Here is a 16862-nt window from a genome sequence, read left to right as displayed (position 1 = left end):
TCTTCTTCTATGAAAGTGATCGTCGTTGGTCACTGAAGAAGAAGATTGCTAACATAATAATATAAAGAAAATGTTTTTTTTTTTCTAAAGGGTTTCGCTTTTCAAATTCTTTAAATAGGGATTGGGGGGGGGGGTTTGGGGGAAAAATTGAGGATTGCCTTTGTGAGCTTTATCTAAGAATTCCAAAACTCCTTTTTTTAATTTTTTAATTTTTTTGATAGACTTTAAAAAAACCATAGGATTATACATATCAATAACAAATTAGTATTTATCAAATAATAATATATAAATAAACTTTAATGAATTTGTGCTGCGTTATATTGTTAAAAGGACAGTATGAGATTTGATGATCTTTCATTTTAGGTGCAGCTATGGAAGATGGGAGCAGCCAGGTATGATGATATTAATTTAATTTAAGCGTTAATTAATAAACGAAGTTTATAAATACCCTTTAATTGTTATTTTTAATTAGTTATGGCTCTAATGGGATTAGTTATTCAAAAGTTTCGTTAAATCATTATCATAAAAGTGTTAACACACTAATACATACTCTGAAACACTTTCTAAAACGTGATAATACTCAAAAAATTGATATAAAGTATTCTTTATTCTAATTATTTAGGGATAAATATATTGTTTTAATTTTGATTGATATTATTCAGTTTTATCTTTGAAGAATGTCTCTGATATATTGTGGACAAAAAGAAGGTGCAGCCGACACAGATTAGTGAAAGAGGTTAATGGGAGTGAAAGATTAAGTGGGTAACCTAACTTAGACCCAAATGATGAAGGCATCAACATCAGATTTAAATGGGTCCATTAAAGCTTTTATCTTTTCTTTTTTTTTTTGGTTTTAGCTTTTGCATTATTTGTCTAATGGATAAAATTAAGGGTAAATTATGTATTTAATATCTAAATTATCAGTTTTGATCTGTTTTAGTACTTAAACTTTTATTTTTTTAAAATCACACATAATGTGTAGTTTTTGTTTCATTTTAGTACCATGATGCTAAAAACTTGGCAGAATTGTTACAACTTGATACTTTTTTATGGGTAAATTACATCATTCATCACTTATCTATCTTCTCACTCCTATTTTAGTCATTGGTTTTTTTTAAAAAAAAATTTAATTACTTAACTTTCACATTACTCCTAATTTAGTCACTCTAACTTTCAAAATAAATATTAATGAAATAATAATAAATCCATCATGTCATAAAATATTATTAATAAAATTAATCAGACTGATTAAAACATGAGTAATTTAAAAGTTGAGTAGTTAAATTAAAAAAATTTAAACTTTAATGACCAAAATTAGTTGGTCAAACCGTTGCTCGTTAAGCTTGTTACCTATTAAGCTCACCAAAATTTTTGTTTTTTAAGTGTAAGTAAAATATACTAATACTTTATAAAACTTATTATAAATATAAATTAATAAATTTAACAAAAAATTATCAAAAGAGTGTATGAAACAAATTTAAAGTATAAACATTAAAATAACAATCCATATATACATTAAAATAATAATTAGGGTTTAATTTTTTGGTGTAGTAAAATAATAATGATTAATTAGTAATTTAATATATTTAATTATCTATTAGAAAATTAATAGATTAGTAATTTATCATTTTCAATTATCTATTAACAAATTAGTAATTTTTTTGAATGAAATAATTTTTAAAGATAACTACTAAAAATTAATAAAAAAAATTAACGAGTTGCTCGCTAACTTATCGAGTCAAGTTAGACTTTGTTCGACTCAGCTCGTTAAGATTTTGAGTCAAGCTCGAGTTCGAGTCAAGTCTACCCGAGTCAAGTTTTGACCGAATCGAGTTTGAACAACTCAACTTATTAAGCACCCCTAGTGTTATACAATATCAATATGAAATAAAGGAAAATCATGGATCTAAACTATACGAATTTTATTTTTAAAATATAACCCATACAATGTGTATTTAGGACACATAATTACATAAGTACGAGTTGAATAAAGACAACAACGACAACACTCATGTTTAGATTTTATCTTTAATCACTCGACAATTGTTAATTTTGAGTTGTCAAAGATATTTTTCAAAATTGATCAAACCTATATCAGTATAATAGTTAAAGACAATTGTTTCTTTATGAAATACTCGAGATCTCAGTATCCAAAATTCTCTTTGACACTCATATTACTATGAGTTTGATCAAATTTAATAATTATATTTGACAACTTAAAATCAACAATTTTTTGTCATTATATTCTCAAATCTCACGTTATAGACATATCTGATATTTTTAAAGTGTTTAAAAATAATATTCTGAATTTGTAGTCTTTAATTTATTGAAGATAGCAAGTCGGATTGAAAGATTCTTGATATCGCTCGAAATTCTTGCAATGTGGTCATCGTTATCGCAATCCTGCCTTCTGAAGAGCTTATCGGATCATTGTCCCATCACCCTGGAACAACGTCTATTATCTCCCGGCCCCAGACCCTTCAAATAGTTCTCTTAGTCTGACGAACTGAGTTACTCTGAACTGATAAAAGAGATCTGTGCCAAAGGACGTGACAGTGGAATAAAAAACATCTTATTTGCATGCAAGGCAGCTTCCAAGGAGTGGTTGAAGGCAAATAAACCAATCGATCCAGATTCTATTGATCAAATGGAGAGGTGCATCTAATCTCTAGACATGGACATATGCTCAGGAACTGCCAACTCATATGTTGTTTGTGAAGTAAACGCATTGAGAAATTGATTGTGGAATGCTTACAAAAGCGAAGAAAGAGACTTGATTCAAAAATCAAGGCCTAAATGGTTCAATGAGGGAGATCGCAACACATAATTCTTCCACCTTTCCACGTCGATCAGACAAAGGAGGAACCATATAGACTCAATAACAAGTGGTAACTACATCTACGTCGACTTTATTGAGATTTCAAAAACTTTCTCTAAATACTTCAAGCAAGCCTTCAGCGAAAGAAACACAATCAATTTGGTTAGATGATACATTTGTTTCAGACAACTTAAATATGAGGTTGCTGCCACTTTGGAAAGACCGTTTACTTTGGAAGAAGTGTGGTCTGTCATCTCTTCCGCAGATGGTTGCGCACTTCTGATCCGAATGGTTTCGACATTCACTTCTATAAAAAATACTGGGGTGAAATTCAAGTAGGTGTGATGGATTTCTTTAGCAAGTTCTACGAAGGAAACTGTTTTGATATGGCACTGATTTATTCATTCATAACATTAATTCCCAAAGTGAAATTCTCGTGGAAGACTATTGACCTATAAGCCTTATTGGAAGCATGTATAAAATTCTCGCGAGAGTGCTTGCAAGAAGATTGGTGTTCTGCATTGGAGAAATCATTGATGAAGACTAATTTGTTTGCTCTCTCGGTAAGCAAATTCTTGACTATGCGTTACTAGCTAATGAATTAGTTGATTTGGATCGAAAATGGAGGGACAAGGTTACAATTCTTAAAGCCGACTTCAAGAAAGCCTACAATTCAGTTGATTGGTCTTTTCTGGTCATCATGTTGAGGATTTTGGGTTTTGGAACCAAATGGATCAAATGGATGAAGTGTTGTTTCTCAACTGCGTCAATTTTGGTGTTGGTAAATGGGGTCCCTCCGACTCATTTTGCCCAAAACAGAGATTGAGACAAGGATGCCCATTATCGCCTCTCCTATTTAATATAATTGTCGAAGGTCTCAGCATAGCCTTGAAGAAGATGGTCGATATAGGTATTTTTCTGGTATGATTGTAGATGAAGATCTTTCAACATGCCATCTCCAATTTATTGACGACCTGATTATCTCTGCCTTGACTATTGATGGTTAATTAAAAAATATCAAAATGATTATCAGATTATTTGAACTGGTTTCGGGGTTGAGTTAATTCTAAAGAAGCCAAACCTCTTTGAGGTTAACATAGCATACGAGCCTTTGAATCATATATCTGAATCTATAGGATGTTACAAGGGGTCCTTTCCATCGAGCTACTTGGGTCTGCCCCTTGGCGCTCCAGCAAACAACAAATCCTTATGATAACTAGTAGTGGACAAGTTCTCTAATAAGCTGACTAGTTGGAGGAGCAGCTCTCTGTCGCATGGCGGTAGGTTGACTTTGGTAAAATTAGTCCTAAATAACTTGCATGTTTACTTTCTGCCAATGTTTCAAATACCTATTTCAATAAGCTTCACACTGAACAAAATGATAGCTAAATTCATCTAGGGCGAGGTAAATGAAAGAACTCTTAATTGGATTAAGTGGGACTGTGGGATGTGATCTGTAACCCGATTTCAAGGTACGGCCTTGGCGTCGCTGATTTGAAAACAAAAAATTGTGCTCTCCTCAACAAGTGGATCTGGCATTTCGAATGTGAATCAGACTGTCTCTAGAATAAGGTGATCTACGCCAAAAGCAATCAAGCCCCTTCATCTTTGCTGCCGAAAGCTGGTGTGGTAAGACACACAGCCTGTGTGTGGAGATCAATTTTGAAACCTTTCCGTTTGGAGGATAATGCTTTTGTCATCAACCTTCGTCCTGTTTTGGGCAACAGTACCCTTATTGATCTAATTGTGATCTAATTGTTGTTTCTGGTTCAGAGTTTGACAAAATTTGAAAGACTGTATAGATCAAGTTCACTCTCCTAAAAGTACAGTTCTTCATGTGGATATTGATACACGAAATACTACCCTTTAAGTCTAAACTTTTTACAAGAGAAACCATCCCCTCTGATCAACTTCCCTGCCCCTTTTGTACCGAAAGCTGAATCAACCGCCCATCTCTTTTATCATTATCCGGTATCTTGGTGGTGTTGGCTCTGTTGGTGTAAATTATGGCACGTTCACTTAGTAATGTCTGGGGATTCTAAATCTTTTCTAATCCTATGGGTGAACTGCCCCATCAAAGTTGCATCTCGGCCAATATGGTTGGTGGCTTTCCATGGCCTAGCTTAGACCATTTGGTTATTCTGGAATGAGATGCTTTTCAATGGTAAGATTGTTGATGAGAATTAAATGGTCAGCATGTTTATTACTAGGCTAGCATGGTGGTGCAAGAGCAACTGGCCCGACAAATTTTGCTCTATCGATAACTTAATCGTGAATCATTCCTTGTTTTTAGTTGTCTACTTCATGAATTAGTGTCACTGGTTGCATTAGTATTCTCGATTTGTTTGCAGTTAATGGGTTGTTTATATGGATTATATTATGTTTTTTATCCGCTTATAGTATTTCTGGTGTGGCTGTGTAGAAGGCTGGAATATCGCCATCTGCTTCTGTCATGCTCCTGGTAATCTCGTAGTGACTCATGACTATGTGGAAGTCTAGAATATCGCCACCAGTTTTTTGATATACCCACTCATATGTGTTGGTAATGCTCAATCCCACATAGTGTTGGAAACACTATTGGGAATGGTATTTAAGGCTTGACATTCCACTTCCTTGTTGAGTGATAGAGAACAAGGGGGGCTCTCGCGCACCGCCGCCGCCGTCCGTCCGTCTCGTCTCGTCTCGTCTCGGCTCGGCTCGGCTCGGCTCGGCTCGTGGTCGTGGTCGTGGTCGTGGTCGTGGTCGTGGTAATACGTGTTACAGGAGTTATTTGATTTAATTCCAGGGGTTACATGATATAATTTCGGGAGTTATAACAGCTGAATAATGATACAATTAACCTGGACTATTTCTGAGTCAGGTTCATCTAGACGTTTCAGCTGTTACAAATAAGAGGTTTAATCCTGAAATTTTATGGACGATTTTAACCCTATTTCTAGCCTATAAATAGAGAGCTATATTCAGCTTCTCAACTCACTCCAAAACATTTTACAATTCACTTACAAAGTGTTTTCTAAAGTTCTCTCCGTGAGTTCTCTCTGAGTGCTTTCCGATCAGAAGTACAATACCACCAGCAGTCCACTCCGGTTTCGGGTGTACGGAATTTGGAGCGACCGTGTTAACCTCGGGGGACGGTCCGCCTACTGCAGCGATTACACATCGAGGCGAATTCGTTTCTAAGGCAGTGGTTCTTACCACGACACGGTTTACGAATCTGTTCTTCTTAATTACTGTTTATATTTTCAGTCAGTGCTAACGGTGTAGTTTTGCAGTTCATATATCCAACAATTTAGAAACGAATTTCCATAAACTGCAATCATGTCGACACCTTTGAGCAAACTCATTCCCGATCTTTCCAAGCTCGATGCACTTGATGGAAAGAACTATAGAAGGTGGTCCCAAAGAATTCTGATATTCTTCGAGCAACTTGATCTTGATTACGTGTTGCTCAAGCCACCACCTACCATGCCACCAACCCCAGCTGTCGGTAATGATGCGGATACGATCCTCAATGATGATGCCTTAGCAACTGCCGCCGCCGTTCTCGCTACCTACGAGAAATACGAGAAGGATAACAAGACGGTACGAGGACATTTGCTCAGCCACATGTCAAATAAACTATTTGATATGTTCCTTAGAGAAAGGAGTGCCAAGACAATATGGGACACTCTCGACAAGAAGTATGGTGCGGATGATGCGGGGATAAAGAAGTACGTTGTCGGTGAATGGCTCAAATTCCAGATGACAGACGACAAACCAATAATGGATCAAGTCCATGACTATGAGAACTTAGTCGCTGACATCATCGCTGAAGGGATGCAAATGTGTGAGGTGCTGCAAGCCAATGTACTCATTGAGAAGCTGCCCAAGTCCTGGTCCGATTACCGCAACTCTCTTAAGCATAAGAAGAGAGACATTTCGCTTGAAGAACTTGTGGCCATATGAAGATTGAAGAAGCCAACCGTTTAAAAGATAAGCTTACTAATTCTATGAGTAATTTATCTTTTAGAGCTAACTTGGTTGAGTCTAAATTTAAGAAGATCATGAAACGTGGGAATCAAGACAAAAAGACGAAACCACAGAAGGCTACCAACTTCAAGAAGTCAGGAAAGGCCAAACCGGAAGGAAAGACGTTCAAGTGTTATGTCTGCGGTTTACCTGGCCACAAAGCTTACCAATGCCAACACCGCTCAGACCGCCAAAATGACAACAAGCCACAGATGCACGTTGTAGAAGAAGATGATGATATCATTGCTGCGGTGGTCTCAGAAGTTAATCTGGTGGAGAACAGTTCAGAATGGGTAGTTGACACTGGCGCTTCGAAGCATTTCTGCGCAAGGAAGGAGTTTTTCACCGAGTTCGAGGATGGAAACACTGGTGAACGTGTGTACATGGGAACTCTAGCAGCTCTGAAGTGCTAGGCAAAGGCAAGGTTTTACTCAAGCTGACTTCTGGTAAAACTCTGGCTTTAAATAATGTTCTGTATGTACCTGCCTTGCGTAGAAATTTGATAAGTGGTGGGCTTCTGAATAAGGCAGGCATTAAGTTAGTTTTTGAGGCAGATAAACTTGTACTTTCCCGAAATGGTGATTATGTGGGGAAAGGGTTTTTAAGCAATGGTTTATTGTCATAGAAACTCAATTTAATGAAAATAAAGCTACCACTTCTGCTTATATTGTTGAATCCATTGATATGTGGCATGCTAGATTAGGACACGTGAATATTCATGCTTTAAAGAAATAATGAATATGAATGTTCTGCCTAAACTAGACACAACTAGCTTTAACAAATGTGAGATTTGTGTAGAAGCTAAACATACTAGACCTCACTTTAAGACTGTTTCTAATAGAAAGACTGAACTGTTAGAACTTATTCATACTGATCTAGCAGATTTTAGAAACACTGAAAGTAAAGGAGGAAAACACTACTACATAACTTTGTAGATGATTATTCAGATATACAAAAGTTTATCTCCTAAGAACTAAAGATGAAGCTGAAAACTTCTTTCTTATTTATAAGGCAGAAGTTGAAAATCAGTTAGAAGGAGAATCAAACGGGTTAGATCTGATAGAGGTGGTGAATATGGATCTAATTTCTTAAAAGATATTTGTGAAAAGAATGGCATAATTCATGAAACATCAGCCCCCTATTTCCTCAACAGAATGGTATAGCCGAAAGGAAAATAGAACTTTAAAAGAGATGATGAATTCTTTACTAATAAGTTCCGGGTTATCTGATAACATATGGGGGGAGGCCATTCTATCAGCAACTCATATCTTGAACCGAGTTCCTCATAAGAAATTAGATTCTACCCATATGAATTGTGGAAAGGATACGCTCCTAATTTACAATACCTGAAAGTGTGGGGGTGTCTGGCTAAAGTGGGCTTGCCAGATTTTAAGAAGTCCACCATCGGACCTAAAACCGTTGATGCAGTGTTTATAGGGTATGCTACGAATAGTGCTGCATACAGATTCATGCTTTTACAAGATTATTCTATTTGTGAATCAAGAGATGCTGTTTTCTTTGAAAATACTTTTCCTTTAAAGGAACCGAGAATAAATATTGAAACACAAATAGAATATATTCCATCAACTTCTTCTAGTAATCCTGCTAGGTCTTTTGAACAAATTGATTTTGAGCCTAGAAGAAGTAAAAGGCAAAGAGTTGAAACCTCTTTTGGACCAGACTTTATTACTTCCTTTATTTCTGAGATAAATGATTTAGACTTCATTTCAGATCCTATAGCTCAAATTTTTCTATTAGATGAGGATCCTAAAACTTTTGAAGAAGCTATAAGATCTATCGATGCTAGTTTTGGAAAAGCGCTGTTAATGATGAACTAGAATCGATAATGTCTAATCATACTTGGGAATTAGTTGACTTGCCTAAGGGATTCAAACCAATCTCCAACAAATGGTCTTCCGGAAGAAACTAAGGCCAGATGGTTCGATTCAGCGGTACAAGGCAAGGTTAGTCGTCAAAGGGTTCACTCAAAGGTTTGGTTTAGACTACTTTGATACATACTCTCCCGTTACAAAAATCTCAACGATTCGTGCATTATTTGCACTAGCCTCTATTCATAAGTTGCAGGTACATCAAATGGATGTTAAGACTGCTTTCTTGAATGGGGATCTAGATGAGGAGATTTACATGGAGCAACCACTAGGTTTTGAGGCACCTGGTATGGAAGGCAAAGTTTGTAGACTCAAAAAGTCACTCTATGGACTTAAGCAGGCTCCTAAACAGTGGTATGAGAAATTTCATAAAACTATTCTTAGTTTTGGTTTTGTTGTGAATGGTTCGGATGCTTGTGTGTATTCGAAGATGTTTGAAACTGAATGTGTTATCATAAGTCTTTATGTTGATGACATGTTGATTTTCAGTTCTAACATTGAGTCCATTAACAAAGTTAAAAATTTCTTGTCCACTAAGTTTGAGATGACAAATTTGGGAGAAGTAGATGTAATCTTAGGAGTCAAAGTTACCAAAACTGAGAAGGGATTTTCTTTATGTCAAGCACATTATATAGAGAAAGTGCTAAAGAAATTTGACAGTTTTGATGTCGTCCCTGTTCGAACTCCTTATGACCCTAGCATACATCTAGTTAAGAATAAAGGAAGTAGTGTTTCCCAAACTGAATATGCTAAATTAATCGGAAGTTTAATGTTCTTAATGAACTATACTCGGCCTGATATTGCTTATGCCGTGAGTAGACTAAGTAGATATACTCATAATCCGAGTGGTGAGCACTGGATTGCGCTTAAACGCTTACTAAAGTATCTTAAGGGTACTGTGAATTGGAAACTTGAGTTTGTTGGCTTTCCTGCGGTATTGGAAGGATATTGTGATGCCAACTGGGTTTCTGATAATGATGAGGTAAGCTCTACAAGCGGGTATGTTTTTACTTTGGGTGGAGCAGCGATCTCGTGGAAATCATCAAAGCAGACTTGTATTGCTCGTTCTACCATGGAGTCAGAGTTTATAGCTCTTGACCTAGCTGGGCAAGAAGCCGAGTGGCTCAGAAGCTTGTTAGCAGATATTCCGTTGTGGGGAAGACCGACTCCTCCAGTTTCATTGTTGTGTGATTCACAAGCTGCAATATGTGTGGCTAAGAACCAAGCTTACAATGGTAAGAAAAGACACATTCGCATAAGACATGAATCAGTTAGACACTTGATAAAGAATGGAGTGCTCTCTTTAGAGTATGTGAAGTCGGAAAGGAACCTAGCAGATCCACTTACCAAAGGGTTAAGTCGGAAGCTGGTCCTAGATTCATCGAGGGGGATGGGTCTAAAGCCCATTGGTTGAGGAATTCATGGTGGATACCCAACTTAGTTATCTAAGTTCCATGTGGTCAAACGAAACCATGGAAAGACTCATAGTGCACATTCCTACTGCCTATCCCTATGATGAATAATGTGCATGCCCAGGATGAGCTTAATTGCTCTTAATAAATTCATAGCCCAGGCTTTGGGTGGTCTTAGTGAGAAAGACTTGATGAATTTACCGATTTTGGCTGAATATCTATTCTTAATAAGTTCATAACCCAGACCGAGTGGGTAGGAAATGATGAACTTACCGACAGAAAGGTTGAGTTTGTTAAACTCTTAATAAATTCAAATCCAAGTATTTGGATGGTTCTAGTGAGAAGGACTTATTGAATTTACCGATAAATGAGGTTGAATATTTATTCTTAATGACTTCTTAGCCCAGAGTTTGGGTGGTTCATTTATAATGAACTTGAAAAAAGTCACCAAACCCTTTGTGAGGTTGAGCTATTATAAAAGCTCTTAATTATTTCATATTCCTTTTTAAAGGGTGGTTTATGTTGAGATAAACTTGATGAAATAACCTATGTAAGTGAGAAGGGTTAGCCGCCTTCTATGAAAAATGTTGGACTGTTTTTCTAGCACACTTACTAGAATCCTGAGGTAAGATGGCCAAATATATACGTTTGTATATATATATCTTACACATCGAGGACTCAGGTGGATGAAGGGGTTAGTTGTGTTATGAGTTTACCCTGATCTTAGAAAGTTCCAGACTAGTTTCACTTATCTAAGAGAAGGATTGCTCATCATCACTATGTACTAGTTCCAGATATGTTCACTAGTGCTTAAGCAACTAATCTCGCTATTACTCTTCTGGAAAGCTTGTTTTCGAGTTTCAGAAGATTTCTTTCGCATTAGTGGGGGAATGTTGGTAATGCTCAATCCCACATAGTGTTGGAAACACTATTGGGAATGGTATTTAAGGCTTGACATTCCACTTCCTTGTTGAGTGATAGAGAACAAGGGGGGCTCTCGCGCACCGCCGCCGCCGTCCGTCCGTCTCGTCTCGTCTCGGCTCGGCACGGCTCGGCTCGGCTCGTGGTCGTGGTCGTGGTCGTGGTCGTGGTCGAGGTCGTGGTCGTGGTCGTGGTCGTGGTCGTGGTAATACGTGTCTTCGACACGTCCGCGCGGATACTATCTTTTTAGAGAAAATTCTTGAGGAATTTCTCTTTGAAAGAAACAAATGGAAAATGTGAAAGATATCAACTGATATTTATAGGCTGCTGAGGACTGTTTGAATTTCAAATAATAACAGCTGAATTATTATTTTTTATCAGAAATTAAACAGTTTATTCCTAAATTAAATCAGAAACGTTAAGATGTACCTGGACTGATTTACAGCTTTGTACAGAGGAGACAAGCTGTTAATATCAGGAGTTACAGGAGTTATTTGATTTAATTCCAGGGGTTACATGATATAATTTCGGGAGTTATAACAGCTGAATAATGATACAATGAACCTGGACTATTTCTGAGTCAGGTTCATCTAGACGTTTCAGCTGTTACAAATAAGAGGTTTAATCCTGAAATTTTATGGACGATTTTAACCCTATTTCTAGCCTATAAATAGAGAGCTATATTCAGCTTCTCAACTCACTCCAAAACATTTTACAATTCACTTACAAAGTGTTTTCTAAAGTTCTCTCCGTGAGTTCTCTCTGAGTGCTTTCCGATCAGAAGTACAATACCACCAGCAGTCCACTCCGGTTTCGGGTGTACGGAATTTGGAGCGATCGTGTTAACCTCGGGGGACGGTCCGCCTACTGCAGCGATTACACACATCGAGGCGAATTCGTTTCTAAGGCAGTGGTTCTTACCACGACACGGTTTACGAATCTGTTCTTCTTAATTACTGTTTATATTTTCAGTCAGTGCTAACGGTGTAGTTTTGCAGTTCATATATCCAACAATTTCAACCGTGAAAAAGATGAGTTGAACCTCGACTTGGCTTTGAAGCTTTAAGCAATATACATAGTCTAGTTTCATTCTTCCTTTTTATTATTTTTTTGTAAATGCATTATGTACTTTGATTGATTTTGCTATTTGCAATTCTAAAAGTTGGGAAAAGAAATATTTGATAATAAAAAAAAAACCTTTCCCAATTCTTCAAATTGAAGGCTTGAACTGTAAACTTCAATGTTGCCTTAAGCGCTCTAATGTGCTAAACAACTCCATTTCACTAATTTTTCTATGCTCCAATCGTCCAATTACTATATATTTTATTCTTATTTGATTAATAGTATTATTATTTGATTAATTCAAATAAAGATTTATAAAATTATATTATAAAATGATTTTTTCAATCTAATTTTTCATTCCAATTTAAACGTTCGATTCTATAATTAACCGTAAGGCAATAAAAAGTTCAAAGCAAGTGAAAAAAAGGGATTCAAGATACATAATCTATCAACTATCATCAAGTCATTGAATTATTGGGAAACATAATGGTCCAAAACATTGAGTACAGAAACTACGTGTGGGATTACTTTTAGGTTGTCATTTCAGATTGTTTTTGTGTGTAACATTGTCTCAAATGACAATATATTTGACCCTCTTGCAGTTGAAAAAATAGACCATCTCTATTGGAGGGATTGGATTTCTTTTATCTAATATTTGGGATATATAAGGAAAGGATATTATATATATTAAAAAATCATAATAGAAAGTAATAACATGATTATCAAAATTTTACATGTCTATTATTCTCTCTATCTAATATAATCAAATTTAAATTGTTACGAAAAATTTATATTATTTAAGCGATTAGGATAATAACTATAATATTGACTTGAAATAAGGCAATCTAAGCAAGGTAATAAATAGTTTTATTAGTATTCTACCATATTTATATATCTAAAAGAATTGAGCATCAATCAATTAAAGAAACAATGATAAATTCAAATTTAAAATCCGTCGACGACAATCGATTAGAATCATTATCTAAAAATAGAATTTTTTTAGATAAAACAACTCTAATTAAAATACAATAGAATATGTAAAATTGTTTATATAAATTATTTAAGATTTTTAATTTATTAAAGTCCAACCATATAATTAATAAAAGCTATACATGGATTATTAAATTTGTTGGATGTAGATCTAGTTATGAAGTGCAAATCCAATGGCATCATTTCGCAACATGAAATTGATGGTTGAAATCTTATTTACCTTGATTCCTCACCTAAGTGACTACGTCATCATATCAAATAATGTCTAATCAATTATTATTGTGCAAACCATGATTTCCCCAGGACAGTTAATGACAGTTTAATTGTCATGGGAAGATCTCAAGCTCACATTAATTATGGATTTTGATAAATTGACTAAGTGGTTTAGCTTCACTTGATTAATTAAAATTACAAAATGTGTGTATATATCGAGAAAGTGTAAGATCCATCTTTCCTAGCCACGTGGCGAAAATCAGATGGACTGTCAAATCTTGGTGTTGGACTGGCTTTATCCTTTGTTATTTTTTGAATTTTGCCTCTGAATTAAGAAACGCTTGAAAATTCTGTCGTTTGAAAATGATGCATGAAAAACGTGGAGCTATCAGTTAGGTGAAAACACTTGAGCAGCATCTTTCAAAAATTAAAAGCAAATCTCATGTTTCTTTACTCCGAGGGCCGAGGCTTATTATCTATATTCTTTAACTTCATTTTCATTTCATCTCTAATACATGGAAGAAAGTCAGCACTACTCAAAACCATGCAACATATTTTATCATAGTAATAATAATAATAATCAAACACCAAATCTAAGTGAAAAGATTTAGACGAAAAAATTATATGCAAAGGGTTCGTGTAAAATAACTATAAGATTACACACATCAAAAATACTTCCATGTTTGCAATATCACAACTTTTGTCTGTAATTTCATCCATCTAATGGTCACCATGTTTCTACAGCTTTTCGAGGGCTGGCTTGATATTTGCTTGCATCAATGTAATCACAGAAAGCTAGTTTCATCTCTAACCAAGCTTTACACAATGACAATCTTCTAGAGATGTAGGCACGGACAAATATTGGAATAGCAAGTAATGATTTTGTTGACTAAAACAGCAAAAAGTCGGCATGAACATGACAAAAGCATCTCTCTATTTCTTCTCGATATAAGTTTTGACAGTTTCCAACCATCTAATGAACTCGTTTTATCTTTGTTTCCCATGTATTCGTGCAAGAATATTGCAAGCTCACCATTTATACTTCTTTCCTCCAAGAATTCATAAAATGAGTCCTGCAGTTCTTCATCCAATTCCCTGTCATGACCACAATGAAAACATAAAAGAAAGTAAGATACGAACCAATAAACACAACTCCCATAGATGCTGCAAAAGGAAAGAAGATTTATAATTCATATTAGGATTGTCAAAAGGTATGGCAGTTTTAAGACAAACCAAGTCTAATTTCCTTTTGATTTTCAGCTGCTTAATGAAGCAAATAAAGTAAACAAATAAACTAACATACTCGAACTCGGGACCCAAGTAAGGATAACCGGGTTTCCTATTATGCTCGCGAACATGAACTTTTTTTTATCTCATGGTATCTGGCCAAGCTGAGCACACGATCTCCAAGATATTACCATCACCTCCCTTGAAGATATTGACAATAAATGTCATATGAAGCTGCTCGCTATCCTGTGTTTCATCTGAACTAGAGACGGGAACCAACCCATCAAACATGGTTGCATCAATTGTAATATCTTCTTTTTCCCCAAATTTTCTTTTCAATTTGATCCATTGCTCGGTCGGTTGGTCATCAACTGTAAAAGAATTGAATCTGGTGATAGGGTGCAATTATGGTCAGAATTCTGGATGAGAAGTGGTTATTTAGTTCAGTTTTCGTGAACTACAACATATCATATCGAAAACAAAATATTATTCAACTATCATCCAATCAACCGTACTTACAACAACCAATATATCCACAAGGTCTCAAAATGTAAGTTCTTTTTAGAAATACTGTTCACTCAATTCAACAAAGTATTATTACTAAGCTTCCATTGAAACTACTGAATGCTTCCATGAAAAGTTAGAGAACAGAATATATTAATTTAGGCTCCTTCATAACGAAGTGAAAATCTTTTACAGCCTTGCATCAAGGGCATTTTCTTTCAGTATCAAACTTCGAAGTGCAGTTTTAAACAAGGAATAAGACCAAAATGAAGCGATGATTTAAAAAAGAAGAAAAACCCAGATACAATACCTGTTTTGGAGCGGACCGCTCGTGTTCGTATTGTATTTCTTGGCGAAGGAGCCTCAACATCTTGTCTTGAAAAGCAGCGTTTCGCATGCCGGAGATGCTTCTGGAGCTGAGAAAGGAGGTGGGATCTGGATGTTGACGAAGGGGTACGGCTCTAAGGCAAGGAGAAGAAAGGATTCTTCTCAAGGGTCGGATTAGCCACGCCATTGAAGCTGTCTGGACCTGAGCAATGCTTCTTTGGCGATGGATTTTTCTAGGGTTTAAGATGCTGAAGCCATACCCCGAGGTTTAAGCATTTTTTTATGCAGACCCGATGTGGAGGACGGGCTTTATTATTTCGGTCCAATCCAGTAGTGATTCGTTTCTTCAAGTTCGTTATTAAAATTAAAAAAAAAAAAACATTTTTTCGCCACAATTTTTTAGGGCACGTTTTGTGTAATAATTTTTTTTATTTTTAAGTGATACAAATATAATTATAAAAAATAAATTTAGTAACATAATAAAACATAATCAGATGAGAATTAAATATATCCTAATCATAAATATTAAAACTGAAGTAAAAATAAATCAATATAAACGTTAATTAAACAATAACTTCAACAATTGAAGTCAAATTAATAAGGTGTCATAATAATCAATAATGATATTCAAACATCATTTGAATAGAGAAATAAAAATGATATTATTATAATTAAATGTCCAAAGATATTTGTCTAATAAATTTAACAAATTTAAATGATATCCAAATAATATTATTGATTCTTGGATCCAAAGTTGTAACAATTGTGGGGTATTTATGATACTGTCACGGTCTACAAGATCAAGATCGGGACATTGGCACAAGAGTCTGTCAAAGAGGTTCAATTTGGAGTATCCGGCTTGCTAAGACCACCAAATTTGGCCTATCATTAGGAGAATGTTGGAGAGTCTGTTCACACTACAAGTACAAATATGGAAAGTGACATCATATTGAAAGATGCTCACAGAAGTTTGACAGATATGGAAAGAGACATCAAATCAGAGAAGATTGTAGATGATTCTTACCATATCAAGTGTGAACACCCATCCAAAGAAAGAATGAGGCTAATTGATGTAATTAGATAATGGAATGATTGGCGACTTTCCATGGGGATTTTGTAATTAATTGGGTTCATCTTAGTCGTTGATGTAAATATATCTAGGTCATTGATTGTGATGGAGCTCAAGTATAAATAGAAAGCCTCCACTCCTCGTTTGTATCATCGTATTCCATTGATTCTCACTTTGAGAGAGTAATAAAGCTCTTAGACATTTACTTTAATTCTCTTGTCCCTTTCAATTGTTCCAATTTTTCTTTGTATCGTTGCCCCTCTAGATGGCTAAGAGTAGCCCCGTGGTGTTTATACTTCTACACGAGTATCCATCCTTGGTGGCTTGAGTGACCACATTTGTTCTAATGCTTCTACATCTATCGAAGCCTTGAGGGCTTGGTTCCAGCCTTCGTTGAGTTTGCATGCTTATAAGGCATGGTT

The 16862-nt window shown here is 35.6% G+C and overlaps 1 pseudogene; it reads right to left on the bottom strand.

The window, feature by feature from the left end:
- Positions 1-14246: 14246 nt before the first annotated feature.
- LOC120148963 lies at positions 14247-15583 on the bottom strand (annotated as a pseudogene).
- Between the last annotated feature and the right edge of the window lie 1279 nt (positions 15584-16862).

The sequence above is a fragment of the Hibiscus syriacus genome, unplaced genomic scaffold (assembly GCF_006381635.1).
Source record: "Hibiscus syriacus cultivar Baekdansim isolate YM2019G1 unplaced genomic scaffold, ASM638163v2 tig00110988_pilon, whole genome shotgun sequence".
NCBI classification, from domain to species: domain Eukaryota; kingdom Viridiplantae; phylum Streptophyta; class Magnoliopsida; order Malvales; family Malvaceae; genus Hibiscus; species Hibiscus syriacus.
The sequence above is the reverse complement of the archived record's forward strand: the minus strand, read 5'-3'. Positions and strand labels throughout refer to the sequence as shown.